Source organism: Gnatocerus cornutus, unplaced genomic scaffold, assembly GCF_029298725.1.
Source record: "Gnatocerus cornutus isolate USDA-ARS CGAHR unplaced genomic scaffold, icGnaCorn1.1 ctg00000301.1, whole genome shotgun sequence".
NCBI lineage: Eukaryota > Metazoa > Arthropoda > Insecta > Coleoptera > Tenebrionidae > Gnatocerus > Gnatocerus cornutus.
Window position 1 is genome coordinate 12,501 of NW_028275620.1, and position 9,322 is coordinate 21,822.

General features: G+C 42.4%; 2 non-coding genes across 2 annotated transcripts; both read right to left on the reverse strand.

Annotated features, from left to right (window-relative positions):
- Window positions 1-633: 633 nt before the first annotated feature.
- Window positions 634-790, reverse strand: LOC148165489 (5.8S ribosomal RNA). The gene has a single exon (XR_015771425.1). It is a non-coding gene; the product is annotated as a 5.8S ribosomal RNA (ribosomal RNA).
- Window positions 791-2,412: 1,622 nt separating this feature from the next.
- LOC148165490 (small subunit ribosomal RNA) lies at window positions 2,413-4,333 on the reverse strand. Its single transcript, XR_015771427.1, has one exon. It is a non-coding gene; the product is annotated as a small subunit ribosomal RNA (ribosomal RNA).
- Window positions 4,334-9,322: the final 4,989 nt, after the last annotated feature.

The following is a 9,322-nucleotide window of genomic DNA, read 5'->3' on the forward strand; positions in this document are numbered from 1 at the left end:
TCGGTCATTTCGACGATCACGACACGTCTCCCATTCCTTGCTATACGTGTTCGTCATTTTTCTTTTTAAAAAATGGCTAAGTTTACAGAAACGCTTACGATCTGACGTCTGTCGCGATTTGCATTACACGTCTCGGACACGACGACCGTCTATAACGTTCTCAACCTTAAAACGCCATTTTTTTTTTTTAAATGACGACATGTTGAAGAAATAGGACGTGCTACGCCGAAAGACCAGCCAACAACTACAACAAGTAGTAGTTGGTCGCTTTCGCGTCTTAAGATGTCGCGCAAATTTACTCGCTGCACGAGAAACGCACACAAACACACGATTCTACGACACACCACGCAAGAACATGTGCCGACGTAAACACTTTCGTATTTATGATTCGCAAGGTGGACGTCCGACGGACTTTGTAAAAAAAAATACAAAGCATACCCGTCCCGTCCTTTTTGACGAAAAAACACGCTCGAGTAAACGTCTCGGCACACGTTCGAGGCGTGCGTCGTTATATCGTGACGTAAGTGACGATCACGTACATTAATGAGTACCTATTCGACGCGTCGCAACACATCCAACACGCTCCGACGTTTTCGTCCGAAAACGAAAACCGAGCAGTCTTTGAAATTGACACGACCCTCAGCCAGGAGTGGTCCGGGAACATTATATCCGAGGACCGCAATGTGCGTTCGAAATGTCGATGTTCATGTGTCCTGCAGTTCACAAGTTGACGCGCAATTAGCTGCGTTCTTCATCGACCCACGAGCCAAGTGATCCACCGTTCAGGGTAATCTTTTTAAAATTTAAACGCTCGTTCCACAAGAACCCCGATCATGCCGATCGTCCAGCTGTCTATACACGTCTTGCAAAAATTTTTGCGTACGTGCGTACATCCGAAACGAAAATGATCTTCGTGGTTCCGAAACGTGCCACGTCTAAAATTTCGGTGTTGTGGTATGGATATTTATGATTCTCGCTCTTAATTGTCTTTCGTCCGTACTTTCTCGTCTGAAAGGGAACGCGATCGTCGGTCTCAGTTTTACGCGTACGAAAAAATTAAAAAAAATATTAACCCAAACACAAATTTGTATCCGCGCACCGAAAAAGAAGCACTTTTCTTTTTCACGCGGTCTCCGCTTTTACACGCAAAGTACGAGCATGTATGTGTGAAGATGGGACATGTTCGATACGATTTTAATTAGGAATTTGCCAATTTCCTTTTTCTCAGCAATAATTTTAATAAATAATGCTGCTTTCTCTCATAAACTACATTTTCGGTAGTTTTCCTTTATTGTGTCTTTCATTTAGTGTGCGTGTGTGTGTGTCAAGCACTTTAAAAAGTGTGACGAAGAGACGGTTTTTGATCGATCGGAATGAACACATCATTACATCATCGTACTCGTTATGAAAAAGCGAATTAGTATCCGCCGTAAGCGAAAAGAGATTTTCGCGGGCGGTCTTTGTGTTCGTGTTTCAATTTTCTTTCTATATTTTTTCGTCGCCAAACCGAAGACAGATCGTGAATTTTGACGAAAAAATTTATAGACGTGCCAGACTGAGCGTCTAACATAAAATCCTCAAGTTTACCGTTCTATATCGTGACTTAATGACGATTGACGGTGTATATAATTTTGAAATGGTGCAGTCGTACGCTCCGTAAAGAGAATTTTACCGTTTCTAACGAAATCACTTTACCACATCTACCAAAAACATTAAAAAAGCAAGGTGTGATGTGTGTGCGATCGCTCGTTTAACGGCGCTTTCAAAAAACTCTTTGAAGCGTCTAACGACGAACATCATTCACGCGAATCGTAGAATCGGGAGCGTTTCTCGCCGGTCCCGTAGCCGGGCGTAAATCATTTAAAACCCACGGTGTCGTAACCTAATTCGACACCTGCGATTTTCTTCTTTCTCGACTACTCTGCTACATCCTCTCCGTGTGTCCGAAAAAAGAGGACTTCTAACGTCTTTCGACTTTCGCGGTGGAGTTCACAACTTTCCGCGATCCGGTCGAAAAACCGAAAGCGTCCCTCCTTCTTTCCATCATTGGAAAAGATCGAGAGATAGTACAAAAAAAATCAAAAAATCTAGGTACCCGAAGAAACAGCCGTATGCCCGAGCGAATTCGGTTTTTCTCGTTCAAAAAAGGTGAAAAACTCGATCGCAAGGACCGGCGCTGCGGGCCAGCGTAACGCTATTGTTTTTCCGAATATGTACGATTCGTAGTTCAAAACGTCGTACACACGGTGTTTCAAAAAGAAACAAGCAACGGCACGACAAAAGATCGTGCCGTCGACTCCATGTCATCGACGACGGTGTTGTAAAAACATAAAGTGTACATCGACACGATCAAATGAAAATGCATAATAATAAATTATACATATGTCAAAATTCGTGTGTACGAGGACACGTTAATGATCCTTCCGCAGGTTCACCTACGGAAACCTTGTTACGACTTTTACTTCCTCTAAATGATCAAGTTTGGTCATCTTCCCAGCGACATCGACGACGTCGAAACGCCATCGCGTACCGGTCCGAAGACCTCACTAAATCATTCAATCGGTAGTAGCGACGGGCGGTGTGTACAAAGGGCAGGGACGTAATCAACGCGAGCTTATGACTCACGCTTACTGGGAATTCCTCGTTCATGGGGAACAATTGCAAGCCCCAATCCCTAGCACGAAGGAGGTTCAGCGGGTTACCCGGACCGCTCGGTCAGGGAGGACACGCTGATTCCTTCAGTGTAGCGCGCGTGCGGCCCAGAACATCTAAGGGCATCACAGACCTGTTATTGCTCAATCTCGTGCGGCTAGAAGCCGCCTGTCCCTCTAAGAAGAATTGTTTGTACGCCGACAGTAAAAACCGCGCACGACCACCGGGCGAACCCAGGATCGACGGGCCTTTGGGATGTCGAAATACGCCTATTTAGCAGGCTAGAGTCTCGTTCGTTATCGGAATTAACCAGACAAATCGCTCCACCAACTAAGAACGGCCATGCACCACCACCCACCGAATCAAGAAAGAGCTCTCAATCTGTCAATCCTTCCGGTGTCCGGGCCTGGTGAGGTTTCCCGTGTTGAGTCAAATTAAGCCGCAGGCTCCACTCCTGGTGGTGCCCTTCCGTCAATTCCTTTAAGTTTCAGCTTTGCAACCATACTTCCCCCGGAACCCAAAAGCTTTGGTTTCCCGGAAGCTGCCCGCCGAGTCATCGGAAGAACGTCGGCGGATCGCTAGCTGGCATCGTTTATGGTTAGAACTAGGGCGGTATCTGATCGCCTTCGAACCTCTAACTTTCGTTCTTGATCAATGAAAGCGTTTTTGGCAAATGCTTTCGCTTCTGTCCGTCTTGCGACGATCCAAGAATTTCACCTCTAACGTCGCAATACGAATGCCCCCATCCGTTCCTATTAATCATTACCTCGGGGTTCCGAAAACCAACAAAATAGAACCGAGGTCCTATTCCATTATTCCATGCACACAGTATTCAGGCGAAGTTTTAGCCTGCTTTAAGCACTCTAATTTGTTCAAAGTAAACGTGCCGGCCCACCTCGACACTCAATGAAGAGCACCGCGGCGGGATTGAGTTGGGCCGCCCTCTCGAGCTAAGCCCACCGGCAGGACGTCCCGCGGCACGCCAGTTGACACCGCGAACGATGAACCGGCGGCGCGGGACACAGATTCGACTACGAGCTTTTTAACCGCAACAACTTTAATATACGCTATTGGAGCTGGAATTACCGCGGCTGCTGGCACCAGACTTGCCCTCCAATTGATCCTCGTTAAAGGGTTTAGAGTGTACTCATTCCGATTACGGGGCCTCGGATGAGTCCCGTATCGTTATTTTTCGTCACTACCTCCCCGTGCCGGGAGTGGGTAATTTGCGCGCCTGCTGCCTTCCTTGGATGTGGTAGCCGTTTCTCAGGCTCCCTCTCCGGAATCGAACCCTGATTCCCCGTTACCCGTTACAACCATGGTAGGCGCAGAACCTACCATCGACAGTTGATAAGGCAGACATTTGAAAGATGCGTCGCCGGTGCGAGACCGTGCGATCAGCGTAAAGTTATTCAGAGTCACCAAGTTGTACGATGACGGAGACCGCCACCGATTGGTTTTGATCTAATAAAAGCGCTCCTTCCGTTTCCGGTTGGAGCTCTGTTTGCATGTATTAGCTCTAGAATTACCACAGTTATCCAAGTAAATGTGGGTACGATCTAAGGAACCATAACTGATTTAATGAGCCTTTCGCGGTTTCACCTTAATTTGGCTTGTACTGAGACATGCATGGCTTAATCTTTGAGACAAGCATATGACTACTGGCAGGATCAACCAGGGAACTGCGTTCTTGTTTTAAAATAAGAGAGTTTTAGTCTTTCTTTCCTTCTAGTCATATAAGCTACAATAATCGTAGAATTTCGGAAAGACACCTGCTGCTCTTATAAAAAACTGAACACTTTCCTATTATTGTTTTGAAGAAAGTGTGCGTGTCTGCGAAACGAAAACCTCGTAAGAAGAGACGTAACGCCACGCGATCTTTCTGGATGGAAAATTTTTCGACATTTTTCTCACATCATCCTTGATTGAATCTCCTGCAACAATTTTATTCTTATTCATCCGTTCTAAGTTGTCGTCGTCGTCGAAATAAATAATTTGTACACACTTCGGGGTACACGTTTGTCAAAATTCATGAAATGCAACGTAACATTTTTACTTTAATAAATTTTTACAGTGCATTCAGATCGACTAAACGAACAACGACGGATGAATTGATTTATGGATTTTTATTTGTTGCGACTCATCGGAGGAGAGAGTGAAGAAAAAATAATCCAATATCATGGTTACGGAATAATTTTCTATGACTTTTTCATCCTTGTTTGAATCTTGCAACAATTAATTTTATTCATCCGTTCTAAGTTGTCGTCGTCGTCGAAATAAATAATTTGTACACATTTCGGTACACGTTTGTCAAAATTCATGAAATGCAACGTAACATTTTACTTTAATAAATTTTTACAGTGCATTCAGATCGACTAAACGAACAACGACGGATGGATTACTTATTTTTGTTGCGACTCATCGGACGAAAAGTAGAAACATAATCCTCCATTGTAATATAGTTTTTACGGAAAATTTTTCTTTTATTTTATATCCTTGATTGAATGCTGCATTTTATCCGTCTTTTTTTCGTCAAAAACAGAGATCAATGCGATTCATCGGACGAAGAAATAATTTCCCAGTTCAAAATTTAGAGATTTTTGGGCACATCGACTTGAAATTTTATCGTAAAGAAAAAATATCGTCGTCGACAAGCAAAAGTTCAAACATTCTCCATACTCTTCGCTAGATTGAAAGCGACGGTTTATTGTGAGATTTCTCTTTAGAAATATTCACACGTTACGAGTTTATGAAATTTTATTTATTTCAAAATTCTCGCTCGGACTTTAGTGAGTTGACGCATTTGTTAATTTTTGGTCGTTCTGACACGAACACATAAAATCTTTGATTGCATTTGGACCGCTAACATAGAAACGCTCGCCGCATCCGCAATCTCGCTGTGCATGGTCAATGGCAAGATTTGTCATCCCTCAAACGATGGTGGGTCCACAGGGTACACATTCCGGCCATCGTCCCAACTACGGGTAAGTCGCGGTGTACGAGAGGTAACAAGATAATCGGACGCACATAAAATCACATTTCGATCGTACGCTTTTGTCCGCTGCTACATACCACCACTACTATCCCTATATATGCCAGCGCGGCAGCGTTCAGCTCTGAATCACTCGATGCGCGAAACGGTCGAAATCCCATAGCGCGCCGGCCGCTCGCTATGGGCGAGGGGTCGGGTAAATCGGTCTGATCGCTCGGTGCAAAAGTCCGTTTGGGTACTTAGAGACGGAATTTTAAAATTCTGATTTCGCAGATCAATTTCAAGGGTCATTAGGACTCGAATGCCGTTAACGGTGTTTTGAAAAAAATATTTTTTACGTTTTTACGGCATTTCGACCGAACACCTCAGTTCCGACTTCGGACTTAGAATAATTTTCATCAAAATTTCGAACGCCTCAGTTTCCAGAGGGTTTTAGATCCCGTTTAGTTAGGGGTTTGAAATTATCACAGCCACCCTTGTTTGGTGTTAGTTCGACCGTAACTTTTGTTCGTTTGCATTTAATTTCGATTTTTCTCGGACTTTTGGTCAATGTAAATTTATCAACCGCTACACTTCCGACTTCGGACTTAGACGAATGAGCGCCGAACGCTACAGTTTCGACTTCGGACTTAGAAAAATTTCGCTCGACCGCCACAGTTTCGAATTGGACTTAGAAAAATTTCGGTCGAACGCCTCAGTTTCGAATCGGACTTAGAAAAATTTTGGTCGACCGCTACAGTTTCGACTTCGGACTTAGAAAAATTTCGTTCGAACGCTACAGTTTCGACTTCGGACTTAGAAAAATTTCGCTCGACCGCCACAGTTCCAACATGAGACTTAGAAAAATTTTCATCAAAAATTCGATCACCTCAGTTTCGACTACGGACTTAGAAAAATTTCGGTCAACCGCCACAGTTCCTACTTCGGTCTTAGAAAAATTTTGATGAAAATTTTGAACGCCTCAGTTTCCAGAGGGTTTTAGATCCCGTTTAATTAGAAGCTTGAAATTATAAAATCTACCTTCTATCGATGTTAGTTCGACCCAAACATTTGTTCGTTTGCATTTAATTTCGATTTTTCTCGTACTTTTGGTCAATGTAAATTTGTCAACCGCTACACTTCCGACTTCGGACTTAGACGAATGAGCGCCGAACGCTACAGTTTCGACTTCGGACTTAGAAAAATTTCGTTCGAACGCTACAGTTTCGACTTCGGACTTGGAAAAATTTCGCTCGACCGCCACAGTTCCAACATGAGACTTAGAAAAATTTTTATCAAAAATTCGAACACCTCAGTTTCGACTACGGACTTAGAAAAATTTCGCTCGACCGCCACAGTTCCTATTTCGGACTTAGAAAAATTTTCATCAAAATTTCGAACGCCTCAGTTTCCAGAGGGTTTTAGATCCCGTTTAATTAGGAGCTTGAAATTATAAAATCTACCTTCTATCGATGCTAGTTCGACCCAAACATTTGTTCGTTTGGATTTAATTTCGATTTTTCTCGGACTTTTGGTCAATGTAAATTTGTCAACCGCTACACTTCCGAGTTCGGACTTAGACGAATGAGCGCCGAACGCTACAGTTTCGACTTCGGACTTAGAAAAATTTTGTTCGAACGCTACAGTTTCGAATCGGACTTAGAAAAATTTTGGTCGACCGCTACAGTTTCGACTTCGGACTTAGAAAAATTTTGTTCGAACGCTACAGTTTCGACTTCGGACTTGGAAAAATTTCGATCGAACGCCACAGTTCCGACTTTTTTTCGAAACTGTAGCGTTCAGTCAAATTGCCGTAAAAACGTAAAAAACTTTTTTTACAAAACATGGTCGACAGCATTCGAGTCCTAATAATCCTTGAAATTGATCTGCGAAATCAGAATTTTAAAATTCCGTCTCTAAGTACCCAAACGGACTTTTGCACCGAGCGATCAGACCGTTTTTACTCTACCCCTCGCCCATAGCGAGCGGCCGGCGCACTATGGGATTTCGATCGTTTCACGCATCGAGCGATTCAGAGCTGATCGCTGCCGCGGCGGCATATATAGGGAGTACTGATGGTAAGTGGCAGCGATGACGGACAAGTACGCACGATGAATGGATTGACATGAAATCAAATGTGCGCGTCCGTACGATCTGTTACCTCTCGTACATCGCGACCCCGTTTAATGATATTATGCTAAATTAAAAATAAAAATACATCGATGAAATAAAAAGTGGTAAATCTCTAGAAAGACAATATACCGCTGTGAATAAAAATTTCTCGATGAATAGCGAAATGTGAATTAGTCCGCCTGTAACGTGCATTTTGCGAACGAATTAGCTAATTCACCGCTAGTTAAAAAACGTGACCACCCAGTGCTCTTATCCAAAGTCGTCTGCAAATGAGATGAAATTAATAATCTTGACTCTAATGCAGACGACAAATTGAATTGAATAATTTACTTGAATAATGTGACGGATCTATAAAATAAAACACAAAGCCCGAAACACCAAGCAGTAAAAATCTCGATTATTGTTCCGCCCGTTGAAAAACAAAAGATCCGTCACATGGTAAGCAGAACTGGTGAAAATTGTGAAAGACTTGTTTCTCCTCCGATAACAAGCTTGAATTAAATATGATCAAGTGAATGATATTGGAAACCAAAGAACGAAACTGAGGAGAAGCAAATGTTCAGTAATATATTATGAATAATTATAATATTAATATAAATAATAATATTATATTAAAAATGGGAATTGTATGTGGTTGATGGAAAAAGTTTTTTTTTCTGTTGACCGCTACAGTTCCCAATTTGGACTTAAAAAAAAAAAAAAAAAAAAAAAAAAAAAAAAAAAAAAAAAATGTGTATACGGAAGGTAAAAAGCAAAAAATAAAATATTTTATTATTTTTTTTACGGGTCCCTACCGCTACAGTTCCCACTGAATGTGTCCTTTTCGCGCTAAGTCCATGCAGTCGCTACAGTTCCGAAACTGGACTTGTAAAAATTTCGACATTTTTGAACGCATCAGTTCCGAACGAGGTTTCAAAACTGTAGCGTTCGGTGTAAACGCATCAGTTCCGAATGAGTTTTCGCAACTGTGGCGTTTCATTTTTGTGCTTTCATGGTTGCATAAACAATCGCCAGTGTGAACGCTTCAGTTCCGAATGAGTTTTCGAAACTGTAGCGTTTCATATTTCTGCTTTCATGGTTGCATAAGCAATCGCCAGTGTGAACGCTTCAGTTCCGAATAGATTTTCGAAACTGTAGCGTTCAATGTGAACGCTTCAGTTCCGACTTTGGACTTAGAATAATTTTCATCAAAATTCGAACGCCACAGTTTCGAAAGGGTTTTAGATCCCGTTTAGTTAGGGACTTAAAATTATGACATCCACTTTCGATTAATGTTAGTTCGGTCCGAACTTTTGTTCATTTCCATTTAATTTCAATTTTTCTCGGACTTTTGGTCTTTGTTAATTTTGTCCTTTCGAAACTGTAACGTTCAAAGTGAACGCCTCAGTTCCGAATAGATTCTCGAAACTGTAGCGTTCAATGTGAACGCTTCAGTTCCGAATAGATTCTCGAAACTGTAGCGTTCAATGTGAACGCTTCAGTTCCGAATAGATTCTCGAAACTGTAGCGTTCAATATGAACGCTTCAGTTCCGAATAGATTCTCGAAACTGTAGCGTTCAATGTGA